The sequence below is a fragment of the Dermacentor andersoni genome, chromosome 7, assembly GCF_023375885.2.
Source record: "Dermacentor andersoni chromosome 7, qqDerAnde1_hic_scaffold, whole genome shotgun sequence".
Classification (NCBI taxonomy): domain Eukaryota; kingdom Metazoa; phylum Arthropoda; class Arachnida; order Ixodida; family Ixodidae; genus Dermacentor; species Dermacentor andersoni.
Genome location: NC_092820.1, coordinates 169,181,161 through 169,191,142, shown reverse-complemented (window position 1 = coordinate 169,191,142; position 9,982 = coordinate 169,181,161). Strand labels below are relative to the sequence as shown.

At 47.0% G+C, this 9,982-nt stretch overlaps 1 protein-coding gene across 2 annotated transcripts in view; it reads right to left on the bottom strand.

The window, feature by feature from the left end:
• LOC129385277 (uncharacterized) overlaps positions 1-9,982 on the bottom strand; it is a 283,848-nt gene that overhangs the window by 1,234 nt on the left and 272,632 nt on the right. The window lies entirely within an intron of this gene.

Sequence of the window (9,982 nt, the reverse complement as noted above, 5' to 3'; positions counted from 1 at the left end):
TATAGGGAGACAGGGTGGGCGGGATGCAAGAACAACTGGGGAGTAGCAGACGGGAAAAACGGGGAGGACGACAGGGAAGAGCCGTCGGAGCGGCCGCAGCGACGCCGGAGCGCGGAAGGCTTTGCGCGTGGAAGCTCCGTTCGAGAGCGGGCGTTGGATCATTGAGAGCCACTTCTTTCACACCGCTTATTCAGCGCCGCGCCATTTTTCTCTTCGTTTCTTCTCGGCAACGCCCGCCTCTTTTACGCTACATTTGTTCCCTCCCTTCCCTCTGTCCCTGGTCGCGCACGTATTAGGGAGGCAAAAAAAAAAAAAAAAGCAAGCACGCGATTCGTGTGCTCCCGTCTTTTGTCTCGCCTATTGTGTCGCCGATTATTTTGCGGCCTCCACCGCCACCGCCGTGAAAATGAGTGGCGCGCGCACCCTCTCGATTCGCGGCTCGCTCCGCATCTGTTCCGCGCGCCCTCTTTTGGAGGGGAAGCGAAGCGACCCTTCGTCACCGCACAGTACTCGCGCTCGACCCCCCCCCCCCCCCTCCCCCCAGAAATTTCACGCATGAAAACTGGCGGCAATACCAGAGCGGTCTAGATTGAACCAAACGCAAGAAAAAAAAAGGGGGGAGAAAACGAGACAAAGAAGCTCGCGCGCCAGGTTGCAACCTGCTGTGGCTTTACCGTTCTCGGTTTTGAAAGCGGTGCGTTTGCGCCCTCATTAGACACAAATGCAATGTTTTGCATGCACACCAAAGGAATTAGCACGATAAAGGAATTCGCTATGAGACCACGTGGAGAAGCAAGCTAACTTGTTTTCATATTTCGTCTGGTGGGCAAGGATAAAGGCACGAAAGAAAAAAGGGACACGGAAGAGTACATTTAGGATCGCTACATCCGCGCATTTCTCGATAGCGTGTTCTTCGATGATACTCATCGCAGATATATGCTGTCCCCTAGACGCGCACGGCAAAATCACTGACGTCTTCTGACTCTGACGTTTGAACAGAGTTTGACTAGCGGAAGCATATACCGAAGGCTGTTTTAATCTCCAATTGATCCTATTCTGTGAAAAGGTTTCCGTGAAAATATTTTCATTTTACTCTGATTATCCGATTCTTGCGCTTATCACATTTGCTTTTTTTTATGAAGAATTACCGCAAATGTTATTTTGGGGCTGAATATTCTGTATTCTCGTTTTGGAAGTGTACTTACTTTACTTTTTCGGAAGCCACGGCGGCCGCATTTCGATGGGGGCGGAATGCGAAAACGCCCGTGTACTTAGATTTAGGTGCACGTTAAAGAACCCCAGGTGGTCGAAATTTCCGGAGTCCTCCACTACGGCGTGCCTCATAATCAGAAAGTGGTTTTGGCACGTAAAACCCCATAATCTTACTTTTTCTGAAATACAATAGATGCACCCGCCTTTCAGAAATAACCTGAGGCCCTGCACTGGCGAATAGCTGCTATATCTGCAAAACACCCTCACCAGATTTTTGCGGAGCAGCTATATATAGGATAACTGGAACAGGAACAATATGGTGTTCTGAGGGGCTTGATGTTTTGTTAGTCAATACCATACGAAGAAACCGACAAGAGAGAGAGAGAGAGAGAGACTCTTTAGCGGATTTTAAGGACGTCCTAGCTTGCTACTCCAGAGGGCCACGTTAAAAAAGGGGACGATATGCACAGTGCACGACACAGATGCGCAGCATAGACAAAATATACCACAACATTCAATAAACTCATTGTATCTCATCGAGAGCAGCGTCTCTGAGGAAGTTTAAAAGCGTCCGGCGCGAGATGCACAGGCAGCGCTAGTCCACGGGCCAAGGACAAGTCGCAGCTCGGAGGATGACAAATCTTTGATGAATGTTCAGCGCGGACATTCAGGTTGTTCTTTCCGTAGTGTAAATGCCCTGCAAGCACGGATTAAGTGGGCTGCGTCTTCCCGCATAACGTTTCCCGGTCACAGTGGCGACCTTACCCGTTTGATTTTAATGAAGAAGTGTTAAGTATTTACGACATTTAGCCGAATGCAGTGTAAGTATGCCTGATTTGTGCCTATTAAGGCCACGTACACGACATGCAAAACTCGCACACATAGAATCGCGAGTGAAAATAGGCTCGCACAACTTTTTCTGAGTCGATGCGGACAGCACGCTGCGCGTGCTATCCGAAGCAAGACAGAAGAGCTGATCCATCATTCGTCGAGAAAGGTATCGCGGACTATCTCGGTAGAGTCGTGGCCTGAGCTAACAGCGCAGTCTGCATGTGTATACAGTGCCCGCTAGTCTACATTGAGAAGGCAGCCACTGCAGAGTAACGCATGCTGTATACACCACGGACTTCGGTATGCAGGCACTTGCTCTCGTATAGATAAGCTGGTCATTGGCGCGTGATGATGGTATACCTTCAAATACTTGGCGGTGCGATGACGACGACGACCGCCTATAAAAAACCAGCTCGTTGCGCGGTTTGAGAAAGCCTGTAACATTTTCTACAAAGGGGTCAACTTGAACTTCATTTTCTCCAGGGCCGCTACTTAAAACCAACAAAAAAGTTCTTATGATAGAAGCGTTCGTAAGAGTAAGCGTCGGTCACACGTGACGTTGGACATATTATTAGCGAACGCTGCGGGCCAATGGCAAATAGCACTTACGAACTAAAAGCTTTGCTAATTCCACCCGATGTCCCCCATTCGCGAAGCAGTTATTATGCTCGTAAAAAACGTGAATCAGCCATTAATGATAGCGATAATATCCGCGAAGGCGATGTAAAACAGTGCTTGAACTATTCGGTGCCGGTGTTCTTCCACCAAAGATGTGCACATGAAGTTTTGGAAGAGTGCTCGGGTGTTCCAAAACTGTTCCATGCCCCTGGCACCTCTTCCAAGAGAAAATTATAAAAAAGTGAAAAAGAAAAAGAGAAGAAACTACTGAGATCCCGCTCAGTGGGGCAATAAATGTTGTGGGAAACATTTTGCAGGGAGCTGACATATAGTGTTACAAGATGGAGCAGTATGCCCGTTTAAGGTATAGTGTATCGTATAAGTTTTTTTATTCAGGGGGCAGTGTACGACGGGCAGTTGTGCGCCTGTGACAGCAGCAAGGCGATGGCATGACGACTGCTTTATTAATGGGAAATCATTATATGCCCCATTACGCGAAAATCCGGTGGCGGCGGCGGCGTGACCGAGAGATGGCACCAAAAATCGCCGACGGCTCAAAAAGTAAAAACAAGAAATGCGCGGATTGACGTCAAACTTTTTAGGGAGGTTCCTGTAAACAAAGTAAATTGATGGATTTTAAGAGAAAATTTGGCACATTCTCGGTCTCGGCGGGAATCGAACCCGGGCCTCCGGAGTGCGAGACGCTCGAGCACGCTTCAACCAACGCCTGACTAAAGGTGTGCTTAGAGCGTGCGTCATTGGTCACGTGACGGCGCAGCCAAGGGGGTGGAGTTGGCGCCGCGTCGTGAGTGTATAAAACGAGCGCATTCACGAAGTTCCGAGGTCTACAAACTACATAATGCTTTCGCGTTCCCACGCGTAAGCAGTCTGTCGAATCATTGTACTCCGGCGAAGAAATGCTACACAATCTCTTACGTACATGTCGATCCCAAAGAATGAGACACTGCGTACATAAAAAAAAAATGTAATTCGATCTAACGTACATGCATGTCGCAAAATATGACATAACTGCGCATTATATGGAAAGCGCGTGACGTCTCGACCTTATTTACCGCCGACCCGGACGGACTGACACGTTTCTGCGAACAGCTGCAATGGCGCGCCGCTGGCGCCCGTGACCATCACACGGTACTTCGAATGCTGGCAGCGCAGAGGTGCACAAATAATACGTTATTTGACGTATACCCTCACTTCCACAAGTTGTAGTGGTAATCAGGTGCGTAGCCAGCCCCCCCCCCCCCCCCCCCCCCCCCCCCGCGGCTACGCCAGGGGGGGGTGGTGGCTTATGGAGCTTCAGCCCCCCCCCCCCCCCTCCGAAATGTTTTCGTGCTGTCCGCATGCGCCGCCGGCCAGAACAACCCCCGGCGACGGAAATCATGCTCGATTTTGTCTAGAATGTCCGTTTCACGCTCGAAAAGACATTTTAGTGCGAACATTTCGAAATTGGGCTGCATTTCGCGGCAACGCCAATGCACCGGGAGTCACATATCGTAACGCAAGGAGCTCCATCCGAGCACAAAGTTCCAAAGGCGTGGCGGGCGGGCTCGTCGCGGCATCTTGCTGAGACCGCGGAATTGGGAGCGCTTGGATTTCAATTCTGACACTTTATGGGTATAAAGTTCTAATAAACTTTTGATGCAAAAGGTGCATTGATATTTCCAAAGTCGTGCTTTAGATTTTCAATTCCGGAACTTTGTGGGCTTAATGTTGTGATAAACATTTGACGCCAAAGGTGCACTGACTTTTCTAATGTCTTAGATCGGAACATACAATGAGACAAGCCAAATCAACACACTATCAGACAAGTTGACAAAACACGCAGCGAGATACGATGAGACGAAGCGTTGTGGTGGTTTACTTGGGCCGTCATGTCGCATAAAAAGACATCAACATTCTTTTCACCTATACGCCAAAGCATCCATGTCAAGACACTAAAGCCAGCCAGGGTAACTACGTTCTTATTTACTTTTTCTACTTTGACTTTTATTCGTGAGGACACATTGAGCCTCTTAAATGTTTTTATTCTCACTACCCTACCCGCGGGCTGCCAGAGCCAGCCAGAGCGCATGCGTTTTTCTTGTGTTGCCCCGAAAACACCGCGCGGCGTACCTCGGTGCGCGTGTGGTTTTCTCTGACCGAGTGAATTTTCGCCTGGCAGAGTTTTGGATGCCTTCTGGCTAGTAGGCGAGAAAAAGAAACAATGGTCGCTTACCGTCATCACTGTTAAGACTTGACGGATTACACCGTGTTCACTTGAGCGCAACCTCTCCGGAAAGTCTTGTCTCACCGGTGTGAAATATCGAGCACTATGCGTATGGTTCTCGGCGGATCAAGCGCCTCACGTTTCCTTCGATATTCATTCGGTAGCCACATTAGGTGCCCAAAGTAGGCATTGGATTGTGGCCAACATACTCTCTTTTGCGTTTTTTTTTCATTTCGGTGCCCCCGCCCCACAAAAGGAAAAAAAAAGATACATTGTTGCGGCGCAGCGAATTGTCTCATGGTGACAGTTTGTTACTTCTTTTGCGGAAAGTAATCGGCCACGGCACGCTTTGGTTGCCGGATGCTATTATTATATTATTGTGATAGCAACTATATAAAGACTCCGGGCGCATTCCTGCTGTCGCCGTCGCCCTGTTTCGTATGAAGTCTCAGGGCAATAACGTCGTCAATGCGCGCCGCATGCTGTATGTGCGAGCGAAAGCGCAGGAGGGAGGGGGGATGGAATGGGTGAGCCGACGATGGTGGCTCAGTCTTGCGTGCGCAAAGGAGAAAAGCGGGGAGCAAGCGCGCTGCCTTCCGTCGCACGCGATACATCGGTGGAGTGGATGGAATGGGGGTGGGATCTAAGATTCTATGAATCTGTGATTGCGCTACGTGTTTATTTGCCTTGTTTGACGCATTATATACAGTGACTTTTTCTTAGATACGTAGATTTATTGGAGACTTATACGTATATTTAAATATATTGTTGCGAGGTCTTGTGTATGCGTGCAGTGAACTTTCTTTCCAGTGACGCTTTTTTGCCCTTTATCAAGCATTTGTATATTCCATTCTATCTTCGCATTTCTAATGAACGAGGGCGAGTTAAATGAAAGTGAGCCTACCCACCCCGCGCAATAATGGTTCGTTTCATTATCTGGGAGGCATGCGCGTATACCACACAGGCATCTTTCATTTACAAAAGGACCCGCAGATGTGAGGGTAAATGTTCTTTAATGCTCTCATACACTGGATCGAACATGGTTGCGTGACGTAATGGACACTTCAGAAGTTGAGCAGTGGGGTGCCATGAATGTTTTGACAGCTCAAGGTGCTTCCCAAAAGGAAATTATTCGCCATATGGCTGCCGTGTATGTTGAACATTGCATTTCATTGGCCACTGTGAAGCATTGGAGCAAACGGTTGAAAAAGGACGTAAAAGTTGCAAAGACGATCCAAGACCGGGCCAAAGCCATCGTGCAATCGCCCCCAACACAAGAGCAAAAGTTGATGAGCTGATGAGACAAGAACGGAGGATAAACATCGGTGAACTGGCAGAGCGTGTGAACATCAGTCGCGGTTCGGTTCACACCATAATTCATGAACATCTCGGTCATCGGCTCTTGTGTGCGCAATGGATGCCCAAGATTTTGAACCACCGCCAGAAGACGGTTCTGCGCTGCCTTGACTCATCTGATCCGGTATATCACAATGAGGGGGACGACTTCTTGTCTGCAATTGTGATCGGGGACGAACCATGGTGGCACTACTATGAGCCTGAAACACGACGGCAAAGCTTACAGTGGAAACATTCGAATTCACCGCCCCCAAAGAAAGCAAAGGCCGTCATTTCCGCCGGAAACGTATTTATGTTTTTTCGATCGTCAGGGGCCATTACTGATAGAATTTTCTAAAGCCGGAGAGACTATCAATCGTTTCGATATTGTGAAACGCCGGATCGGCTGCGTGTCGCAATCAAGAACAAACGACGTGGAAAATTGACGAATGGGGTCATCTTGTTCCACGACCTGGCTATGGTGTTGGGCTGCTGAGCACGAGGTCGCGGAATCGAATCCCGGCCACGGCGGCCGCATTTCGATGGGGGCGAAATGCGAAAACACCCGTGTACTTGGATTTAGGTGTACGTTAAAGAACCCCAGGTGGTCGAAATTTCCGGAGTCCTCCACTACGGCGTGCCTCATATTCAGAAAGTGGCCTTGACACGTAAAACCCGATAATTTAAATTTTCCACAATGCCCGTCCCCACGCCGCTGATGTGGTTAATACAAAACTGGCAAAGTTGAAGTGGGAAACGCTGCAACATCCGCCATACAGCTAAGACCTGTCGCCTTGCGACTTCTACATTTTGGGGCAAATGAAAAAACAGCTTAAGGGAAACGGATTCATGTCGGACGATGACGTGAAAGGGTCAGTTGCAGATTTGTTGAAGCAGCAACCTAAGGAGTTTTATGAGACGGGAATCACCCGACTCGTTAGTCAATGGGATAAATGTGTAAATGCTCATGGAGGCTACTTTTAAATTAAGTACCCCGTTTGTCATATATTTGCATTGGCTCACTTTCATTTGACTCGCCATCGTATATATTGCAGAACGGCTTTATATAGGTGCTCTCTGTTGGGACAATAATTTCGGTACAATTACTCACGATACACGACCGGTGACAGCTGCTCCTGCGTAATACATTGGAATAAATGACAGCGTCATTGAGATGTTTCACTGGCTATTGCATATGTACAAAAATGTAAACAAGGTTGTTGAATGACAAAGTTTCATTAACATATTTGTCCTCAACTTGTCAATTCCATGGCCTTTACATTTGTTATATCAGTGGCATGCACTGCTTTGCCGGTTTCGAACTGATATAGTTCTAAGGATCGTGTGATATTTTCTTCACTTATTAAATAGACAAAAACATGGAAGCATTGATATCAGTTATTTTGAACACAATTTCTGGCACATACGAGTATATATTTTTATTAAAAAATGCATATATTACTTGTTTTGACAGTGCGTAGTGTTCAAGAATTCGTTTGCAGCATCTTTGGCAATGGCAATGCAGTTATTATTCATGTATTTGATCTCAAAAAAAAATACCCACTAGTGTTGGGTGGTCGTGCCCTTCCATACGTCAAGACGCAAAGGTTTCTTGGAGTGACGATCGATAGGAACCTCACATGGTCGCCCCAAGTGAAAAAACTGAGTGAGAAGATTTCCTCGGCGTCGCACGTATTCCGATTTTTAGCCGGATCACAGTGGGGCAGCAACTGTAGATCAATGGTGCTCCTCCATAAGGCCTACGTCGACGGAACACTACGATATTACCTCCCGATCCTGCACAAAATATCTCCCACAAGCAAGAGAAAACTCGAGGCAGCACGAAACAACTGCCTTCGCGTATGTCTTGGCCTTCCGAAGGGGTCGTCCCGGTCAGGGACTGTAGCAGAAGCTGGATGCCTGCCTCTGGAAGTGCTACGTTCGCAGGAGAGACTTCGGATACACCTCCGCCACGTCATTCATACGAAGACTCACTATTTAAAGGATATTTCCAGAACCCGTGCTACATCTAGCTTTGGGCAGGCCGTCGGAAGCATATCTATTTCGATTCCTGCTCAGGCGTCACAAATTATGCCGCGAAACATTTCACCATGGACACTGTCCCCACTGGAAATCGTGCCATATATACCTGGAATCAGTGCGAAAAAGAAAATGCCTCAGGCAGCGACTTATCAGATAGCTTTAGAATATATGCACAAAGAATACGCAGCCGCAACGCACATTTTCACAGATGGCTCTACAACTCCACATCGTTCATCATGCGGACTTTTTGTAACCTCTACAGGGCAACGATTCTCGTTTCGTCTTGAGCGAGCGACATCATCTACTTCAGCGGAGCTATATGGCATTAAGGAGGCCCTTGTGTATGTACTTCGACAGCAGCCGCCAAAGACATGGGTGATTTTCACAGACTCAAAAGCAGCCCTACAAAGTATCTGGAACAGGCACAAGCGTTGCAATAATCAACCAGCAGCATTTGACATTGCTTATCTTCACCACAGGGCTAAGATTGCTGGGCATTGCATAAAGTTCCAGTGGATACCTGGCCATGCCGGCATTTCGGGAAATGAAAGAGCGGACGAAGCCGCCAGAAATGGACTCCAATACCGCAAGTTCAAAAGAACATATTTTACAAAAGCCGATACTTCAAACATGGCAAAAAAATATGCCTATCAAGAAAAAGACCGCATCTTGAATCTGCCGCTTCACCAAGATAACTTCCTACGTTACATTGACCCAGAAATGAGACCGAAAATTCCACGACCACTTCCTCGACACTTAGAGACATTGTACCATCGTCTCCGACTGAACGTGGCATACACGAACAATTATCTGTACCGCATAGGACTTACCACTAACCCATACTGTGATAACTGTCGCAACTTAGAGACAATTGAGCACATATTACTAGAATGCCCCGCGTACCGCGACGAGAGACAATTTTTTGAGCACCAAATGGACATGATTTGCCACGAACCGTTAACGTTACCGAGCATCTTAGGTCCAATGCCCGGCCCTTCAAAACAGCGACGGGTTTTGGATTTATTGTTCAATTACCTGACAGAAATTGGTCAAATAGGAAAGCTTTAAAAATTGCATCCTTCCCATGCAAAAGCTTAAATTTACCCGCCATGTCACCTGTATATATTAATATCAGGTCCACTCGGACATTTCATATTTACTTTTATCCTTTTTTTTCTCCAACTCTTTTCTGGAATCTTTTAATCCCATTCCCCCTACCCTATACAGAGTAGCATGCCAGCAGTTATATACGCGCCGGCAAAATTCTCCGTTTTTCCAATAAAGAGCCCTCTCTCTCTCTCTCTCTCTCTGATCTCTCGACAAATTGTTTAAGAGGAAGCTTTAGCTCGGGCCAAACGCCGACGCGGCCTATTCAAATAAATGTAAAACGCAGAAACGCTTTTCTGAGATAACCCCTGGATCACTTTTAATGGAATTTGTTGAATTAGAGAAAGTTAACTTTTAGCATTTGTTGGAAGCGGAAGTTCGATTTAGGGCCTGAATTTTGTTTAAAATATTTTGAAAAATTTGAAAGTGCGAAAAAAATAGAAGCACGACGTTTACAAACTAAAAGCTCTTCATCAAAAACAGATATCGCGGTTCTTCAAACGGCATCTATTATAAGCGTCAAAGCGGACAAATTCGGTATGTCAAATTGTATCTTACGTGAATTAGTTACGTGGTGCACAAGGTGTTTGCAAAAGCCGTATTTCGATAATG